At 39.8% G+C, this 21,354-nt stretch overlaps 1 long non-coding RNA gene across 1 annotated transcript; it reads right to left on the bottom strand.

Moving 5' to 3' along the window:
* Window positions 1–3,367: 3,367 nt before the first annotated feature.
* LOC130745995 (uncharacterized) lies at window positions 3,368–6,630 on the bottom strand. Its single transcript, XR_009021988.1, has 2 exons — window positions 5,067–6,630; window positions 3,368–4,110 (listed from the first exon to the last, which is right to left on the bottom strand). It is a non-coding gene; the product is annotated as an uncharacterized LOC130745995 (long non-coding RNA).
* Window positions 6,631–21,354: the final 14,724 nt, after the last annotated feature.

Below are 21,354 nucleotides of genomic sequence, written 5' to 3'. Positions count from 1 at the left end.
AATTTTGTTTCACTTTTGTTAGATATTGTTTATACCATTTATATAGTAAAAGAGTGTAATTTTTGTTTTTTTTTTCCGCCTCGCCTTAGCCCACATGATTCATCACATAAAAATAAAGTAAAAGCATGATGTGTGGACCGGATTTTTACATCTTATGAATTGCGTTGTTTTATCAATAAAATGTAACAAGAGCCAAGATGCCATGGAAATCTTTTTATTATTAATGGAGGATGTGATTGGATGATTGCGTAAAATTTATTTTCACTGTTAATACATGGAAATTATTCTCTAAATAAGAAGATGATAATTTGCTAGAGTACTTGTTGTTTAAGAAATTACTACAAAAATACTTTCTAGACATCATTAGTTCGACACTCCATTCTGTTAGAGTCTCACATTGTCTAGAGATGTGGCCAATCAAGTTGCTTACACATAGTTGTGCAAACCTTAACTCTTGAGCTAGTTTTTGGGTTGAGTTAGGTCTCATAATATGGTATCAGAGTCTATCCTAGATCCATTTGTTGTGGAGACCTATCATATTTGGGTCACCCGTTTCATTCCACGCTCAAGAAGACCAACTATGGGCGTGAGGGGGTGTGTTAGAGTCTCACATTAGTTAGGGATGTGGCCAATTAAGTTGCTTATATATAGTTGTGCAAACCTTAACTCTTGAGCCAGCTTTTGGGTTGAGTTAGACCTCCTAATACATTTCATGATTAATTTATGCATATAGACATTATTTAAATATGAGTGGATCTTTGAATTCACAACTAACCAATTTAGTTCATAAATAACATAATAACGATTCCTCAATCTATTTTTTTAATAAGCCATACTAGTCTTGCTTAATTTCTTCTTAAGGAAAACACACTTTAAGAGGGTTAAGTTCAACGTATTATGAGCATAGTTGGGTCAAAGTAAACGGGTTTACCAAGCTTAGTTCTTTTTTCTTTAGTCAACTTTTACCAAGCTTGGTCTTTTTTCTTTCTTTTTAGGTAATTGGATATATATATTGAAATGATGCACAATGGGTGCTTCAACCCAATACAAGAGGAAAAAGAGAAGAAAAAATTACAAATGCTTAAGAGCCAATTCAAGCTTGGTTGAATTGTAGATTTTCCACGAAAAAATACAAAACATGTTTTACAAAGCGTTTACAATTTTCGATATGGCCACAAATACACCATATATCATATTTATCAATTCTCTCTTTTCTCACTTAAAGTGTTAACATTCACGTTTGTCTAACAATATTTCTCTTTTCAAATAGCAACATCCAATACTATTTTTGTCTTTCTATTTATGTGCTCTCTATGCACCTTTTCATTAAGACTTAAGAGTAATTCTTATTGTTACAAAATATCATACAAAACACAAGAATGATTGGTTTTATGTTACTGAATTTGAACTTTTATAAATTTATTAGCTTCTGAGATTTAGATGTGCTCTCTATGCGCTTTCTTAAAGGTAAACATAAAAAGTAGAGACTCTTATATGTGCTCTCTATGCGCTTTATTAAAGGTAAACATAAAAAGTAGAGATTATGGGTTTCTTAATTATCAGGGCTCTATTCAAACTTTCTTATCATATTATTTATGAGGAGGTCTCCATTTACTCCAGGAGTAAATTAAAAAACTTAATCCAAATCTTGACAATATTCTTGTATTCTATTATATCTTGGTCACCAAAGGAGTCCAAAGTAGGTAACTTCTAGAATATCGCGGTGAATGCATACCTATGTTGGAGGAATCAGAGAGTATGATGATATGATGTGTCGTGGCGTATGATGTATCATGGCAAGTTATTTTCCTGAAGTAAAATTCTCAACAGATTTCAGTGCAAATCTTAACCGTCGATTTTACCCCCAAAATTTACACAGTTGATGATCTATCCGTGCACTCGAGGTAGAACACCTTAAAACATTCACACAATGCATAGAAGAGAAGAAGAAGAGGTAGAAGAAAAGAAATGAGAGAGCAAATAAACGAATAGTAGATGAAAAAAGAATAGTCATTGCAACCAAATGGGAAATTGAAACCACATTTCTTTTTTTGTTGGTCTTTTTCTAATACCTTTAAAAATCAAGAATTTCAGAAAAAAAAATGTAGATGTCAAGAAACTAGTTCAAGCCCCAGTTCATTAGACCTTCAATCTCAAAATTTTGCATAAATTTTAGCTTGATAAAGTTTAGTTCAAGCCCCAGTTCATTAGACCTTCAATCTCGAAAAATCCAAGCTTTTCGGATTTCGAGTCAAATATCGTGACATTTAAAAATTGAGAATTTCGGAAAAAATTGAAAATCTCTAGAAACGCTATTAATTTTGCACAGAGTTTAGCTCTATATTGTTTAGTTCAAGCCCCAATTCATCAGACCTTTAATGTCGAAAAATCCAAGGTATTCAGATTTTTAGTCAAATATCGTGGGAGTTTTACCTTTAAAAATTGAGAATTTCGGAAAAAATTGAAAATCTCTAGAAACGCACAAAATTTTGCACTGAGTTTAGCTTGATAAATTTGAGTTCAAGCCCTAGTTTATCAGACCTTCAATCTCGAAAAATCCAAGGTTTTTGGATTTCGAGTCAAATATCGTGGGTTACCTTTAAAAATCAAGAGTTTCGGGAAAAAAAATTGGAAATCTCAAGAAAAATTGAAAATTTTGCCCAAAGTTTAGGCTGATAAAGTTTACTTCAAGCGCCAGTTCATCAGATCTTTAATCTCGAAAAATCAAAGGTTTTAGGTTTTCGGGTTTCGAGTCAAATATCCTGGGCTAATACCTTTGAAAATCAAGAATTTCAGAAAAAAAAAATGTAGATCTCAAGAAACACTCAAAATTTTGCACAAAGTTTAGCTTGATAAAGTTTAGTTCAAGCCCCAGTTCATTAGACCTTCAATCTCGAAAAATCCAAGGTTTTCGAATTTTGAGTCAAATATCGTGAGCTAACACCTTTAAAAATTGAGAATTTCGGAAAAAAATTTAAATCTCTAGAAACGCTATAAATTTTTCACAGAGTTTAGCTTGATATTGGAGATCTGAAGAAAAACTAAAAAATTTGCCCAAAGTTTAGGTTGATAAAGTTTACTTCAAGCCCCAGTTCATCAGATCTTTAATCTCGAAAAATCAAGGGTATTAGGTTTTCGGGTTTCGAGTCAAATATCATGGGCTAACATCTTTAAAAATCAAGAATTTCAGAGAAAAAATATGAAGATCTCTAGAAACACTCAAAATTTTGCACAAATTTTAGCTTGATAAATTTTAGTTCAAGCCCCACTTCATTAGACCTTCAATCTCGAAAAATTCAAGGTGTCCTCAAGCGGAAAGACAATTGCTTGTCCTCAAGCACACTTACCAATAGCATCAACTAGTCAATTCTTGAGACTCAAAGCACATCAAACAAATGAGATTAGTTGAACACAAATCTTTCACAAAGATAATAAGCAAGCATAACAAAACTAACAAGAGTTCATCAAATCTCACATGAGCACTCATCTTACCATTTTTGGGGTGCATCTGACAAACCTGTACAAAACCTTGACTCTGGTTATCAATCACATCAAACAAAGAAAGAATAAAAGAGCAGTGAGACCGAATCAAGGATGTAACTTGGCTGGGCTAAGGTAGGATAATCAAGAAAAGGGAATTCAAAGGGCTCATTATTGTTTGAAAGCCTTAGTGAGTGATTATTTAAAACATTACAATTCAAGCAGACTATTAAGAACAAATATGAGTTTTCCCCCTTTCTACTTATGCTTTTGCTAAGTGCTTTTGATTTTTTTCTTTTTCTTTTTAAGCGCATATGACTTTTGTCATTTTCTTTTTCTTTTTCTTTTGCACTTTGCTTATTTTTTCTGCACAATTTCCTTGCATAATTTTTGGTAGAAAGGGACTCAACTTTCAATTTTTTCCTGCTCAACACAAAATTACAAACACTCACTAAGTTAGATATTCCAGTTGTTCCAAGGTAGAAAGAAATATAAATTTAAGACTCAAAGGGGGCAACTAAGGAATATGCTTTTCAACAAAATGATGAGGCCTCAAGAAAACCTACCAAGTCTCTTCTAAGCTCAACTAAACTTACCAAGTTCAACATGTATGTCAAAACAGAGTTAGGCCTGCACAAATGAGTCAGGAATCATTAGACAACTCTCAGCACTCACAACAAAAGTAGGGTGTGTTTGATGTTACACCCTTTTCTGAACTCAAGTTAAATTCTATCATGCATTGCCTATTTCACCAAGTAATTAAAATGTGCACAACTTTGAAGAACTTTGATCATGCTTTTCATCATTCAAAAAGACTAGCTTCAACTAAAACTAAGCATGCATCAAGTAAGTGTAGTATAGGGGCATAGCATACATGAGATAATGAACACTACTAATTAAGACTCAATCCTAAATTACTAATTTATTGAATTAAGGCTTAAATAAGTTTTTGGTCCCTGACCTTTACCAAATGCTTGGTTTTCGTCCCTCGCCGGAGTAAAGGTGGGTTTTAGTCCCTAACCTTTGTCAAAAGATTTGGTTTTGGTCCCTCCGGAGCTCTGGGTCAACGCCGGTGTTATTTATTTATTTTTTAAAAAAAAAAGAAAATTAACTCACTAATTAAAAACCTCAATTAACCTAAACTAATCCCTCACCACAATGCACTAATTAACCTCATTTTTAATTAATTAAAACCCTCACCCAGATTTCTTCTTCATCATCTACACCATCATCCTTCCTCATCTTCTTCTCATTTACACTCCCAAACCCAGAAATTTACAGACACTCCATCTCCAACCCCTTCTTCACCATTGATTCTTTTTTACAGAGGAAATAGTGCAGCAGCTATACAAAGGCTACAAACTATACAAGGTGCTATCCCAGTAGAAAAAATGAAGCGGAGGGAAGAAACAGAGCTGTAAAATCCCTACAAGCTACTAAAGCAATCCAAGAAAACACAAAGAGAGCAGATGCGGCTTATGTCAAAAATCAGCAGAAGAGGTTTTGCAATCTTGGACAGTTCAGTACCAAACTGTGAACATTCCATTCAATTAATCACAAAGAACAATCAGCCTTAGCAAAAATACCTCTATTGCATTCACGGTGGAATTCACAAGTGTTGGCAGTGCTCTGGTTCCATTTCTAACACAAATACCCCCAACTCATTTATTCTACAGTATTCTTTTTCAGCCTCACCAGTCACTGGATCTAGCATAACAATGTAATTCTTCACAACCAAGCCCCCATTCTCTGAAATAACAGCAGCAGCACGAGATGTTTGAGCCGCTTCACTTTCTTCAAATCGAATGAATCCTGATTCTGCTCCCATCGTGAAATCAATGTTCAAACCCATTTTCTCTTCTCCACCCACAAAACCTACATTCTCCACCCAGATCTGCCAGAGCACGAAAACGCAGTTCTGCCAGAGCTTGAATGAAGCGTTCACGCTTCAAGGTTGAAGACGAAAACGAAGATTATTCAGAGTTTGGGTGGTGGAGGTCGTATATCTGGGAAATTTGGGTTCTTAGGGGTAGTGGGTAGTGGGTTTTGAGGTGGATCCAGAACGGCGAACAGAGAGACGGTGTGCGGTGCGGGCCTGACGGAGAGACGAGATCATGCGCTTGAAGAAGAAGAAGAAGAGATGATGAATCCTGAGATGAAGATGATGAATCCTGAGTTTTTCTTTGAAGATTTGGGTTAGGTTAATTAGTGTTTTTATTTTTTATTTTTTTAAATGAAAAGAAATAAAAAAATCCACCTCAGCTCATTAAATGACGTGGTCATGCCACATGAGCTTCCCAGAGCTCCGGCGTTGACCTAGAGCTCCGGAGGGACCAAAACCAAATCTTTTGACAAAGGTTAGGGACTAAAACTCACCTTTACTCCGACGAGGGACGAAAACCAAACATTTAGTAAAGGTTAGGGACCAAAAACTTATTTAAGCCTTGAATTAAAGACTACTAGAAAGCACGAAATACTTTTAAACCTTCCTTGGGTTGTATCCCAAGAAGCCCGATGTTAAAGTCTTCGATGGACTTGTTCAGTTTCAGAATTTCAGCCAGGGTCTATAGCTATATGCATCCAATCACCTAGAGGATGCATATTCTGAATCAGTGGCTTCCACACAGTACCTGCAATATTAGACAGCAAAGCAAAGAGGATTAATTTATCAAGATAATAACTAAGAAAATCCTCCCCTTTTGATTTTAATGAAGATCGGAGAAGATTCTATCCTTGCTCTCGCTTTGAACTCATAGGAACAGAACAGATAAAGTTGCTCAGACTCAGAATTCCGTCTTCAGCTTCCAGCTTCCATCAACATGGGATAACTCAGGCTTCTCTTCCAGTAATTCTTCCCCTGTCTCCTTGCTTTCCAACTCAAGATTAGTGACAACGTCTCCTTTTGGGGATTCTTTGTCTTCAACTACTTGAATCGTCAAATCATCTTTAACTTCAGTACTTACATCGTTTGAGGCGACATGAATACTGATTGGGGTGGGAATATAAGTCAAGATACCATGATCTGTTGTGTTTTCAGCCCATGTCTCAACATCCATCCATCCATCTCGATTTGCGTAATATTTTGCCAGTTGATTGTAATAATTCCTGTTCCTTTGCTCTGCAGAGCATACTGAGCTTCAACCTCCTTTTGGATCCTTGCCCTCAATTCTTGCTCTAATCTTTCTCTTTCAAATCGAGCTTTTAGTTCCATAGTGACCTGGGCTGTGTTGCACGGGTACGGGTACGGTACGGGTACGGGTACGGTATTGGGTACGCGATTTTTGAAAAAATAGGGGTACGGGTATGTTAGATATATGTATATTTTTTTAAATATAATATATAATAAAATATACATAATATTTAAATATAAATAAATTATGCAAAAAAAAAAGGCAAAACGTCGTCGTTTTGAGCCAGGAACCATTTTTTTTTTTTTTTTTTTGGAACGGGTAGGTACCGGGTACGTATCCACAGCGTATGCGTACCGGGTACGCGGCCAAAACAGTCGTACCCATGCATCACAGGACCTGGGCAATGATCCTGGCTTCCATCTCTGCTAATGTCTCGGTACCTGCCATTGCTCACGTAGACATAAACAATTAGTAGCACCTGCTCATCAACAGACATGAAAGAAACCCTATAAAGTTGTTCTAAAAACAATAAATTCTAAATAAACCTAAAACACTTATCCCTAGCAACAGCGCCAAAAACTTGATAGAGAAACCTACCCAGGTGGTGTAACACCCCGATTTCGGTGGCGTCACTTTAGTAACCAAAAGTAAACTTAATGCGGAAAAACGTGAAATATTTTTTTTTTTCCGATAATAACTAAGACAAGACTAAATTAATTAAAACCCAAAAGCGAAAAGTAATAGAGCTAATATAAAATATATAAACAGCCCCCGCTGTAAGTAACAACCTCGTCACGAGTAACCTCCAGTGACGGAAAGAAAAGTGTAGCGCCCGAAGGCAAAATGTACAAACCAAATCTAAAGGTAAGTGTCCGCAACACTATCCCTCAAAACTGAGAATAAGCTGGCCCATCGGCCTGAAACAAGACCTCCTAAGTCTAACCAACTCTCTGTGATTCCCGTAAAGAAACCACACAAAAAGCTATAGGTGGGAAACTACCCTGTCCCGAATGAAACAAATAATGTTCAGAGCTAAGACTCTACTCCTACACTAATCCCATCTCGAGGAGCTCACACTAACACTCAATCCTACATGCTGGCATGATCGTCGTCCGAATTCGAAATCCAGAACGACCTAGTCTATGTACACCATCCGTCCTCCGCTCGCTATCGCGATGGGCTCCTGTTCCAGCATCCCAACTCTAGTTTCCCCCGAAGGGTGAACCGTCGTGAACCAGTCCGCCAAAGACATCTGACAAAGGGCGTTTGTCCGCCAAAGCACACACAGAAGACGCGAGGGTCAACTCCAAAGAATTACATAAATAATAGCACCAATAGATATAGATAAGTGAATAGCCACTTAGGCTTATAGCTAGGGATAACATCTTAGGGTTGCATTTTCCATAATGAACTTAACAGCAATAATAACAATTAACATGTTCCAAATAGGATTAACAAATAACAATCACACTCGACAACTAAATCAGTATGCATGAATGCAGGATGGTTAGTCAAACAACGTCTCCGACTCTCACTCGACACGTCGCCACGTGTTCTAGGTAAATTAAAGTCTCTAAAAGCTTACCCTAAGGTAAAGTCGATTCTGCGACAAAAGACACTTCTTCACATCAACATAGTAACTCATGATGATCTCCGGATCATCCGACTCATCTCAAACCGATGGTCACAACTGCTCAACAAGCAAAGAGTATCACATACTCGGAAACTACCGGTTTCCCGGACTTATCCCCAGGATAGCCCAACAATTAGGCATGTCAAGTTGATCCAACCCCTTGGGTTGAACATACGGACTCGCACACGCAACTCCCACAATTAGGCATGTCGAGTCAATCCAACCCCTTGGGTTGAACATACGGACTCGCACACGCAACAAATGACAACGTCAAGTCGGTTCACTCAAAAGAGTCGAACATACGGACATTGCGCGTGTCCAATGACTATCGCCGAATCGATCCAATCCATCGGATTGAACATACGGATCCGCGCGAGTCGAAGGGTTATCGCTGAATCGATCCAATCCCTCGGATTGAACATACGGATTCACGCGAGTTAAAATGGCAATCGCTGAATCGATCCAATCCCTCTGATTGAACATACGGACTCACGCGTGCCTGAGTGACTACCGCCGAATCGATCCAATCCATCGGATTGAATATACGGATTCACGCGTGTCGAAAAGTTGTCGCTGAATCGATCCAATCCCTCGGATTGAACATACGGATTCACGCGAGGTAAAATGGCAATCGCTGAATCGATCCAATCCCTCTGATTGAACATACGGACTCACGCGTTCCTGAGTGACTACCGCCGAATCGATCCAATCCATCGGATTGAATATACGGATTCGCGCGTGTCGAAAATTATTGCCGAATCGGCCCAACCCGTCGGGTTTGGACATACGGATTCGCGCCGCAAAGTCGAAGATACACCCAACAACATAGCTGCTCCAACAGCACAACCACAATAGCTGCTCTAACAGCACAACAACAAACGCTGCTCCAACAGCACCACAACATCTACATACTCGAAGCCCCTCAACTTTCTCAATGCTGGGATCCGACGACACTTCTCGTTTTCCAAAACTATGATTTGCATCCAAAGCTTCCTTCCGAGATTATTACCATTACTTAAAGATTTAGAGGTTGTTTAATGTCTTATGAGTTTTCTTTACAAAATAATTATCCTTTTAGTCTTATCGCGAATCCTATAAGTTCTCGGGATCTCCTAATCCCCAAATGACTCCAGAGAATGTCTCGATCCATACAACACCACAACAAGGCCCGAATCTCATTCGTCCTTTCAAGCTTTCTCAAAACTCTCAAAATAAAATCGGCATGACCTGCCCGCTTTTCTCACCGTTCAGAAACTCAGATTATAGTGCAAAAGCAGAATTAACTCATCATAATCAATCAACATGTCATATGTCAATATCTTAAGCAATAACCACATAGCACCTAGCATATAAGGCATGCACCACACATCCTAAATTACCCAATTAGCACTTAGCATGTCATTCACTCATCAAAAACATTCAGTAGATGCATCATCTACATTGTCAGCCGAAGCCTCAGAAAACATTTTCCAATCACACACAATTCCAGTGCATAAACAGTAAACAATGTCGAAACATCGACCCTAAGCATTAACTAGAGATTCAGTGAGAAGCCCTCACCTGTAGATTCTCCAGGACGATCTCCTAACACTCGTTCACAATCAAAGGCTTGCTCCTCTGGGAATTCCTCAAAATCACCTTTAGAGCAAAACCACAGAAATACTATCAGAATCTATCGAAAACTAAGTTATCGATACTTACTAAGGTTACTCGAAGTAATCTATACTCTAAGGTACGATAATCTAGCGCGAAAGACAAGTTTTCGGAAAAGGAAATTTTCCTCCTCCTCCCCTATAGGGCTCGGCCACTTTTGGTAATTGTGGGGCTCGATTTTTCTTCGATCAAACTTGGTTCCTATGCTTTCATAAGCCGTAACTAAGGGTATTCTGAACTCGGAAAAATTATCGGATCAAAAACTGTCGCAGGGGTATTTTGGTCATGATTTTTAACTTAGGATTTTCAAAACTGAAATCCCAAAAATAAAATTTTGCAGGGACGTCACCAACGACGTTTATGACAACTAATCCTACTATCACTAAGCTAAGGCGATAGTTTTCAGCCTAAAGGTTGAAGCTTTACACCAAAAACTCCAAAAATGGGTATTTTAGGCTCAAATTGATTCCGGCGACATAACGGAAAATCTAATCCGGCAGAAGTGATCTTGGGCGCATAAGGAAGAGGTTTAGAATCAGAAATGAAAGATTCAGGATAGTTTTGCAAAAACCCATAAACTATCCGCTCAGAAAACTCTACAGAAAAGCTATGGAAAAAGCGATCAGAGGTAAGGATTAGCGACTATACCTCGAAGCCTTGAAGTAGCAACTGATTGATCGACGATCAAGCAAGAAATGAACAAAAGCTCTTCTTCCTTCTTCCTCTTAGCAAATTCGCAGGTTTTGGAGAGAAATGGTGGAAATTTGTGATATTTTCTCATTTCTTGGCTATATATAGAGGTTGGCAAAACGCGGTAAAATGAAAGTTTCGCGAATCTGATTTTTCCGGCTTCATTCTCCATGAATTCTAAGATAGGTTTTGGCGAAAGAATTCCAAAACTAAAATGAGGTCTCCTTATATTTTAGGTGACTAATGCAAAGTCGGTGTAAAACTATTTTACCCGATAAGTTACTTTTTGCATCGAATGTCGGAATGGAAAACTTCCTTCTGAAGAAAGATTGAAATCATCAAGAGAAATGGGTGTACGCGTGTAGAATCTTCATTTGAAGCTCTGAATAGAAAAAGTCTTCATTGACGGTTGATTCTAGGGTTTTGAAAAACTAGGGATTCGGTTTCGGCAAACTTCCGATGATTGAAATCGGACGTTCGTAGATCCTAGAGTTTCGCCTCGAAATGATTGTGATATATGGAAAAAGAGAAGTTCTAATATTTCTCTAAAGATTTTTGGACTAAATTCCTACAGTGTTCCAAAGCTGGAAGTTTGTTGGAAATTATATTCCTATAGTGTTCCAAAGCTGGAACATAGTTTTGTTTCCTAAGGTTCTTGTCCTAGGTTTTAAATGCGAATATTAGTCGTGCTATAACTTAAATCGACTTCGATACAATCCTTAGACTTTTCCTGAACTTTCTCCTTCATACATTTATTTCATTTACTAAACTCTTGTTCAGGTTTCCCTTCGTCATGCATCAAACCTACTGGTGAATAAGAATTTATTCACTTGGTATAAACTGAAAAACTTGGGCCTTACATTACTACCCTCCAAAAAGAAAGTTTCGTCCTCGAAACTTAAGGGTTAGTAAAAAAAAATTCTGAATATTGTCCCTTGGTCTTTTCCTCTAACTCCCATATAGCACCGTCTGTGTCTTTGTTCCAAATAACTTGCACTAAAGCACTCTGCTTTCCCCTCGATTGTTTCACTCTTCTAGTCCCAATGTTGACCGACGGCGTCTCAAAAGACATATCGTCCTCTAACTCTCTGTTGTCCAGTTCGACCACTTGAATCGGTTCTCCGTTGGAAATAATATTTGTTGGCATTCGTGCAATCGCACAACCTTAACCACTTGCTCCTCTGCCCTTGTTCGTCCAAAATACTGATTAGGAACTCGGTACATCTCTATGTTCCGGATTGAATGCTCAACTTGAGTCTTACTACCTTGTGCATGACAAGACTCATTCTCCTTAATCATAAATTCATCAACCCCTCATAAGCTAATCATCCTCTTGATATCCAACAATCCATTATTGTCGTCTTTGTCCTCAAAACCTTCCTCACTCCAACCAGTTTACACTTACTGAAATCCCTAACGCTTCGCATCAATCGAGATTTATCCTCTAGAAGATCAAATCATAACTATACCTCAAGGGACTTAACTAGTCATTTCGTCATCCGATCCTCCAACCTTCTGAGGTTTAACTACTATCGTAACTGCTATCACCACTACATCCCTTACTCATACATGATTTTCAACTCCCCAAGTCAATCTTAATCATAGGATTCTTATTCAACTGAGCAAAATTCACTTGCTAACTCTAGCATGCATCACCGAAATCCATAACAAAGTTCCATTCACTATTAGACTCTGAGTAGCTTGTCCAACTATGATAACTTCAAGTATTCATCTTAATACTAACACTTTCCTTCTTGTAACTTGATTACCATCTTGTCGATAAACTTCTTAATCTCCCAATCAAATTATGACAAACTTCAAGTCCTATACACTTATGACAAGAATTAATAGACTTTAAAACCTAAACCTTTTCCAAGTTTGGATCTCTGATGCTCTGTAGCTCTCCAACATTTCCTAAAAGAACATTCATCTCTTACAACGACAACTCCTTCCCAAAGAAAATAAATTACTTAACACGAACTTTCCTCCCAAATCCGACTAATCCTCGATCAATTCAAATTCATCTTACACACCCTTCTATCAAAGTCCATATCCAGCTCTGATTCCGAATATCACCCCCTCAATATTAAGTTGATCAAGCCTAAAACATCGAAGGTGAAATTTAGAAAAAACCCACTGGAACAGTCAATGAGTTCCTATCATCCAATAGTCATAAATATCCTGACCTCACATCCTCAACGATTCCGCTACGGAACTACACGCCCTCGACATCATACGTATACTATCCATAAGAAATCTCTATGAGATTCATTCTTCAGCTTCTAGCTTCCTTTTAAACGCATCGGCGCAATACTACTTTCTAGGCTTAGTGGATTATTCTAAACCTCGTGTAACTTCTATAGTGGAAACACGAGTAGCAGTCAAATAAACTTTTGTAGGTGTAATAACTATAAGGTCAACGCTTAGCGGTAAAAGCAAGTTCAGACGTGTTGCACACGCTACGGGGGTGACGAAGGGTATATTATACTAAAATGAGAAAGAATGGTTAGAAAGTTACCATCGTTCTTGCGCTCTCTTCTGACTAATCCATCAGCTCCCTCGTCGCACAAGACATAGGCTCTTCCCCGTGCAGTAGGATGTCTTCCCCTCACCGTATGCACAGATGGCTCAACCTGGGTTATATTGCAATCCTTGGCTTGATGCCCTGGACGGTTGCAGTTGAAACATAGAGGTCTCCTTTCTGGACACTTGTTAGTGTAGTGCCCCACCTTCTTGCACCTGTAACACGTCACTCCTTGACCCGAAGTCTTGTTTACTGTTCCTCCGGTAACACTTATGGGCTTATACTGCCCCGAGGTAAAACCTTTCGCCACAGGACGTTGATACGGCTTCTTCTGTCGGAATCTCTCTATCCCATGATTATTTTGAAAGTTCGACCTCATTGGTCCCCCAGTGCCTGTTCTATTCATCCTCTTGTTCTTCATAAGTTCAACTTCTGTTGCCTTCTCAACCAAAGCTTGGAAACGCATAATTCCCAATGGCCTCACAGAGTCCTCGATATCTGGCCTCAGTCCATTGACGAAACGCTTACACATGTAGCGCTCATCGACATGGTCGGTGAAAAATTGGAAGTGTTTGGCCAAAGACTCCAATTTAGAAGCAAATTCAGGTACAGACATGCTCCCTTGTCGGAGTGTCAGAAACTGTGCCTCCCGCTCGTCCCGAGCACTAGTTGGAAAATACTTTTCCAAGAATGCAGTTCGAAAGGAGTTCCAATTCACCTCCTCGTCGTTAGCTTCCATAATTCCTCTGGTACCCTTCCACCAGTACTCAGCATCGCCCAGCAGCAGATAAGTTGCCAGGCCCACCTTAGCCCCTTCAGCAGCCTGCAGTACTTCGAAAATCTTCTCAATCTCTTGGATCCATAGATCCGCATTGTCTGGGTCAGTCCCGCCCGTGAACTTGGGTGGATCCTGCCTTCTAAAATCATTCAGTCCCCTGTTCTGGTCTAGGGCTAACTCCCTCTCACGCTTATGTCGCTCACGTTCAGCCTTGTCAGCACGCCACTGAGCGTTCTCCACTGTTTGATTTGTCATTGCCTGGGCCACAGCAGTCATTGCCCCAGCGAGTTGATTCATGTTCACCATGTTCTCTGTTCGTTAAGTAGACAGTCAGTACCAATCACAAGATAGTATTATGCATAGCTATACAATATGATTAGGTAGCAACTTCAATCAATTTAAAGCGAAAATCGCTTGCAGACAATCAAGGTTTTACTCTTTGCAGAGTCACACAACCTAGCACAGAAGACCTATTCCCCAACAACTCCCGAAAGACTCGACAAGCTCTGATACCACAATGTAACACCCCGATTTCGGTGGCGTCACTTTAGTAACCAAAAGTAAACTTAATGCGGAAAAACGTGAAATATTTTTTTTTTCCGATAATAACTAAGACAAGACTGAATTAATTAAAACCCAAAAGCGAAAAGTAATAGAGCTAATATACAATATATAAACAGCCCCCGCTGTAAGTAACAACCTCGTCACGAGTAACCTCCAGTGACGGAAAGAAAAGTGTAGCGCCCGAAGGCAAAATGTACAAACCAAATCTAAAGGTAAGTGTCCACAACACTATCCCTCAGAACTGAGAATAAGCTGGCCCATCGGCCTGAAACAAGACCTCCTAAGTCCAACCAACTCTCTGTGATTCCCGTAAAGAAACCACACAAAAAGCTATAGGTGGGAAACTACCATGTCCCGAATGAAACAAATAATGTTCAGAGCTAAGACTCTACTCCTACACTAATCCCATCTCGAGGAGCTCACACTAACACTCAATCCTACATGCTGGCATGATCGTCGTCCGAATTCGAAATCAGAACGACCTAGTCTATGTACACCATCCGTCCTCCGCTCGCTATCGCGATGGGCTCCTGTTCCAGCATCCCAACTCTAGTTTCCCCCGAAGGGTGAACCGTCGTGAACCAGTCCGCCAAAGACATCTGACAAAGGGCGTTTGTCTGCCAAAGCACACACAGAAGACGCGAGGGTCAACTCCAAAGAATTACATAAATAATAGCACCAATAGATATAGATAAGTGAATAGCCACTTAGGCTTATAGCTAGGGATAACATCCTAGGGTTGCATTTTCCATAATGAACTTAACAGCAATAATAACAATTAACATGTTCCAAATAGGATTAACAAATAACAATCACACTCGACAACTAAATCAGTATGCATGAATGCAGGATGATTAGTCAAACAACGTCTCCGACTCTCACTCGACACGTCGCCACGTGTTCTAGGTAAATTAAAGTCTCTAAAAGCTTACCCTAAGGTAAAGTCGATTCTGCGACAAAAGACACTTCTTCACATCAACATAGTAACTCATGATGATCTCCGGATCATCCGACTCATCTCAAACCGATGGTCACAACTGCTCAACAAGCAAAGAGTATCACATACTCGGAAACTACCGGTTTCCCGGACTTATCCCCAGGATAGCCCAACAATTAGGCATGTCAAGTCGATCCAACCCCTTGGGTTGAACATACGGACTCGCACACGCAACTCCCACAATTAGGCATGTCGAGTCGATCCAACCCCTTGGGTTGAACATACGGACTCGCACACGCAACAAATGACAACGCCAAGTCGGTTCACTCAAAAGAGTCGAACATACGGACATTGCGCGTGTCCAATGACTATCGCCGAATCGATCCAATCCATCGGATTGAACATACGGATCCGCGCGAGTCGAAGGGTTATCGCTGAATCGATCCAATCCCTCGGATTGAACATACGGATTCACGCGAGTTAAAATGGCAATCGCTGAATCGATCCAATCCCTCTGATTGAACATACGGACTCACGCGTGCCTGAGTGACTACCGCCGAATCGATCCAATCCATCGGATTGAATATACGGATTCGCGCGTGTCGAAAAGTTGTCGCTGAATCGATCCAATCCCTCGGATTGAACATACGGATTCACGCGAGGTAAAATGGCAATCGCTGAATCGATCCAATCCCTCTGATTGAACATACGGACTCACGTGTGCCTGAGTGACTACCGCCGAATCGATCCAATCCATCGGATTGAATATACGGATTCGCGCGTGTCGAAAATTATTGCCGAATCGGCCCAACCCGTCGGGTTTGGACATACGGATTCGCGCCGCAAAGTCGAAGATACACCCAATAACATAGCTGCTCCAACAGCACAACCACAATAGCTGCTCTAACAGCACAACAACAAACGCTGCTCCAACAGCACTACAACATCTACATGTAAGATCAAGTTTTGATCTAGTAGTACAACTCTATGTTTTGATGATTACAAGTTAACCTTTTGATATGAACAATTGTGGTACTCTAACGTGTTTTTCTGAGTGTGCTATTTACAGGCTCTGACCTTGACTCAATCTCACACAAATCAGAAGCACTGTGTATAAAGGGTAACCCAAGCAACGCTTTCGCATTCACCATGTTCAGTATGAACAGTGGAAAAGCTTCAGAAGATCTGAAGCTATACAAACTCTGATGAGGACTCAGTCGCTAGAAGCTCTGATGATCCAGAAGTTCTGACAACCAAGAAACACTGAAGGTTCAGATGTTCTGATGGTGTAGAAGACTCTGAAGATCCAGAAGCTGAATAGTGGAAACTCTGAAGTCCAGAAGCAAGAAACTCTGAAGGCCATGTTCTTCCCTCTGAGTTCAGAATCAGAAGATACAATGGTCAGAGGATCTGTGCTTTCCCTCTGACTCTGATCAACCGGCTTCACAAGTTCCAATATGAAGTATTCCTCTGATCAGAAGTCTCCTAGGTTAAAAGGTCAAGTCGCTATCCAAGTACAAAAGCAAGTGTACCTTCCTGACGACCTACCTAACGTTCTCAGCCACAGCAGAAGCTGGATTTTCCAGAACTGCCCTCCAACGGTAGCATTTCCCATGCAACGCTCAACCCTAATCCTTGGAGTATATATAGAGGCTGAAGATTGAAAGAAGCGGCGAAGAAAAAAATACGAGAAGCAACACACGCGCAAGATATTCAAAATATTCTAAGCTTTCTTTCATCCTGTAATTTATTTAGTTTACACTCAGCTTATTCAGAAGCAAACCCTTGTAAACACCAACCTCAAACAGTTGTTTGATTTTCCTTTAGGAGATCAAGGTTGATCGGATCCTAGAGAAGACTAAGAGAGTGAATCTTAGTGTGAGCTAAGTCAGTGTAATTGTTAGTCACTTGTAGGTTTCAAGTGCAGTTGTAACTCTTACCTGATTAGTGGATTGCCTTCATTCTAAGAAGGAAGAAATCACCTTAACGGGTGGACTGGAGTAGCTTGAGTGATTTATCAAGTGAACCAGGATAAAATCCTTGTGTGCTTTTCTATCTCTATCTTTTGCACTTAGTTCTCGAAAAGATTTGTTAAAATCTTTAAGGTGGTAGTTTTGTACTGAAAACGTTATTCAAACCCCCCTTTCTACCGTTTTTCATACCTTCAATTGGTATCAGAGCGCAAGTTCTGATTACCACACCTAACAGTGTTCAGTGATCCGGGCCGGTGTGAAAAACAATGGCTGCCACCACCAGTGAAACTCAAAGAGATGGTTACAACGCAAAGCCTCCTATGTTCGATGGTCAAAGGTTCGAATATTGGAAAGATAGACTGGAAAGTTTCTTTCTGGGTTTCGATGCAGATCTCTGGGATATTATTGTGGATGGCTATGAGCGTCCAGTTGATGCAGATGGCAAGAAGATCCCAAGGTCAGAGATGACTGCAGATCAAAAGAAGCTGTACTCACAACATCACAAAGCAAGAGCAATTCTTCTAAGTGCTATTTCCTATGAGGAGTACCAGAAGATTACAGATCGTGAGTTTGCTAAAGGCATTTTTGATTCTCTGAAGATGTCTCATGAAGGAAACAAGAAAGTCAAAGAATCAAAGGCATTGTCTTTGATCCAAAAGTATGAATCCTTCATCATGGAGCCAAATGAGTCCATTGAAGAAATGTTCTCCAGATTTCAACTGCTTGTAGCTGGCATACGTCCTCTCAACAAGAGCTACACAACAAAAGAGCATGTCATAAGGGTCATCAGGTGTCTTCCTGAAAGTTGGATGCCTTTGGTGACTTCAATAGAGCTCACGAGAGACGTTGAGAATATGAGTTTAGAAGAACTCATCAGCATTTTGAAATGTCATGAGCTGAAGCGCTCAGAGATGCAAGATCTCAGGAAAAAGTCCATAGCCTTGAAATCCAAATCTGAAAAGGCTAAGGTTGAGAAGTCAAAGGCTCTTCAAGCTGAAGAAGAAGAATCTGAAGAGGCATCAGAAGATTCTGATGAAGATGAGCTGACTCTGATCTCCAAGAGACTCAACCGCATCTGGAAGCACAGGCAGAGCAAGTTCAAAGGCTCTGGAAAGACAAGAGGAAAGTCTGAATCCTCAGGTCAGAAGAAGTCATCAATCAAGGAAGTCACTTGCTTTGAGTGCAAAGAATCAGGGCACTACAAAAGTGACTGTCCAAAATTGAAGAAGGACAAGAAGCCAAAGAAGCACTTCAAGACCAAGAAGAGTCTGATGGTGACATTTGATGAATCAGAGTCAGAGGATGTTGACTCTGATGGTGAAGTCCAAGGACTCATGGCAATTGTCAAAGACAAGGAAGCAGAGTCAAAGGAAGCTGTTGACTCTGACTCAGAATCAGAAGGAGATCCTAACTCAGACGATGAAAATGAGGTATTTGCTTCCTTCTCTACCTCTGAACTGAAACATGCTTTGTCTGATATCATGGATAAGTATAACTCCTTGTTGTCTAAGCATAAGAAGCTGAAAAAGAACTTATCTGCTGTTTCTAAAACTCCTTCTGAACATGAGAAAATCATATCTGATTTGAAAAATGATAACCATGCTTTAGTCAATTCTAACTCTGTGCTTAAGAATCAAATTGCTAAGTTAGAAGAAGTTATTGCCTGCGATGCCTCTGATAGTAAGCATGAATCTAAGTATGAAAAATCTTTTCAAAGATTCCTTGCTAAAAGCGTAGATAGAAGCTTAATGGCTTCAATGATCTATGGCGTAAGCAGAAATGGAATGCATGGCATTGGCTATTCTAAACCAATTAGAAATGAGCCTTCTGTGTCTAAAGCTAAATCCTTGTATGAATGCTTTGTTCCCTCTGGTACCATATTGCCTGATCCTGTACCTGCTAAAGTTGCAAAAAACCCTCTTAAAAAGGGATCTTTCTCTATGACTAAATATCATGCAAATATTCCTTTAAAATATTATGTTGAGACACCCAAGGTGATCAAAACCTCTGGGGTAACTAACAAAAGAGGACCCAGAAAGTGGGTACCTAAGGACAAGATTATCTATGTTGCAGATATCCTTGATAGCTCCACTGAAACACCAATCATGGTATCTGGACAGTGGATGCTCGCGTCACATGACGGGAGAAAAGCGTATGTTCCGAGAGCTGAAACTTAAGCCTGGAGGCGAAGTTGGCTTCGGAGGAAATGAAAAGGGTAAAATTATTGGTACTGGTACTATTTGTGTAGATAGTAGTCCATGCATTGATAATGTTTTATTGGTAGACGGCTTAACACATAACTTATTGTCTATAAGTCAATTAGCTGACAAAGGTTATGATGTTATATTCAATCAAAAGTCCTGCCGGGCTGTAAGTCAGATCGATGGCTCTGTTCTGTTTAACAGCAAGAGGAAGAACAACATTTATAAGATCAGATTATCTGAGTTGGAGGCTCAGAATGTGAAGTGTCTTCTGTCTGTTAATGAAGAGCAGTGGGTATGGCATAGACGGTTAGGGCATGCCAGTATGAGAAAGATTTCTCAGCTGAGCAAGCTAAACCTTGTCAGGGGCTTACCCAATCTGAAGTTCGCTTCAGACGCTCTTTGTGAAGCATGTCAGAAAGGAAAGTTCACAAAAGTCCCTTTCAAGGCAAAGAATGTTGTCTCAACCTCAAGGCCGTTAGAACTTCTGCATATCGACCTGTTTGGACCAGTGAAAACTGAATCTATAGGTGGCAAGAGATATGGGATGGTTATCATTGATGACTATAGCCGCTGGACATGGGTAAAGTTTCTAACCCGCAAGGATGAGTCTCATGCTGTGTTCTCTACCTTCATTGCTCAAGTGCAAAACGAGAAGGCTTGTAGAATTGTGCGTGTCAGAAGTGACCATGGTGGAGAGTTTGAGAATGACAAGTTTGAGAGTCTGTTTGATTCCTATGGAATTGCACATGATTTCTCTTGTCCCAGAACTCCTCAACAAAATGGTGTTGTTGAGAGGAAGAACAGAACTCTTCAGGAGATGGCTAGAACCATGCTCCAAGAAACTGGCATGGCTAAGCACTTTTGGGCAGAGGCAGTAAATACAGCATGTTACATTCAGAACAGAATCTCTGTGAGACCAATTCTGAATAAGACTCCTTATGAATTGTGGAAGAACATAAAACCCAACATTTCTTATTTTCATCCTTTTGGCTGTGTTTGTTATGTTCTCAATACTAAGGATAGATTGCATAAATTTGATGCTAAGTCTTCTAAGTGTCTATTACTTGGTTATTCTGATAGATCTAAAGGTTTTAGATTTTATAATACTGATGCTAAGACTATTGAAGAATCTATTCATGTTAGATTTGACGATAAGCTTGACTCTGACCAGTCAAAGCTAGTTGAAAAGTTTGCAGATTTAAGCATTAATGTTTCTGACAAAGGCAAAGCTCCAGAGGAAGTTGAGCCAGAGGAAGATGAACCAGAGGAAGAAGCTGGTCCCTCTAACTCACAAACTCTGAAGAAGAGCAGAATCACTGCAGCTCATCCTAAGGAATTGATTCTGGGCAACAAAGATGAACCAGTCAGAACCAGATCTGCCTTCAGACCCTCTGAAGAGACCTTGCTGAGTCTGAAAGGATTGGTGTCCTTAATTGAACCCAAGTCCATAGATGAAGCTCTTCAGGACAAGGATTGGATTTTAGCCATGGAAGAAGAACTGAATCAATTTTCCAAAAACGATGTTTGGAGCTTAGTGAAGAAGCCTGAGAATGTTCATGTTATTGGAACAAAATGGGTATTCAGAAACAAGCTGAATGAGAAAGGAGATGTAGTCAGAAACAAGGCAAGGCTAGTTGCTCAAGGCTACAGCCAGCAAGAAGGAATAGACTACACTGAAACATTTGCTCCAGTAGCAAGACTGGAGGCAATCAGACTATTGATTTCTTTCTCAGTAAATCACAACATAATTCTACATCAGATGGACGTAAAGAGTGCCTTCCTAAATG

This window comes from Lotus japonicus, chromosome 3 (assembly GCF_012489685.1).
Source record: "Lotus japonicus ecotype B-129 chromosome 3, LjGifu_v1.2".
NCBI lineage: Eukaryota > Viridiplantae > Streptophyta > Magnoliopsida > Fabales > Fabaceae > Lotus > Lotus japonicus.
The sequence above is the reverse complement of the archived record's forward strand: the minus strand, read 5'-3'. Positions and strand labels throughout refer to the sequence as shown.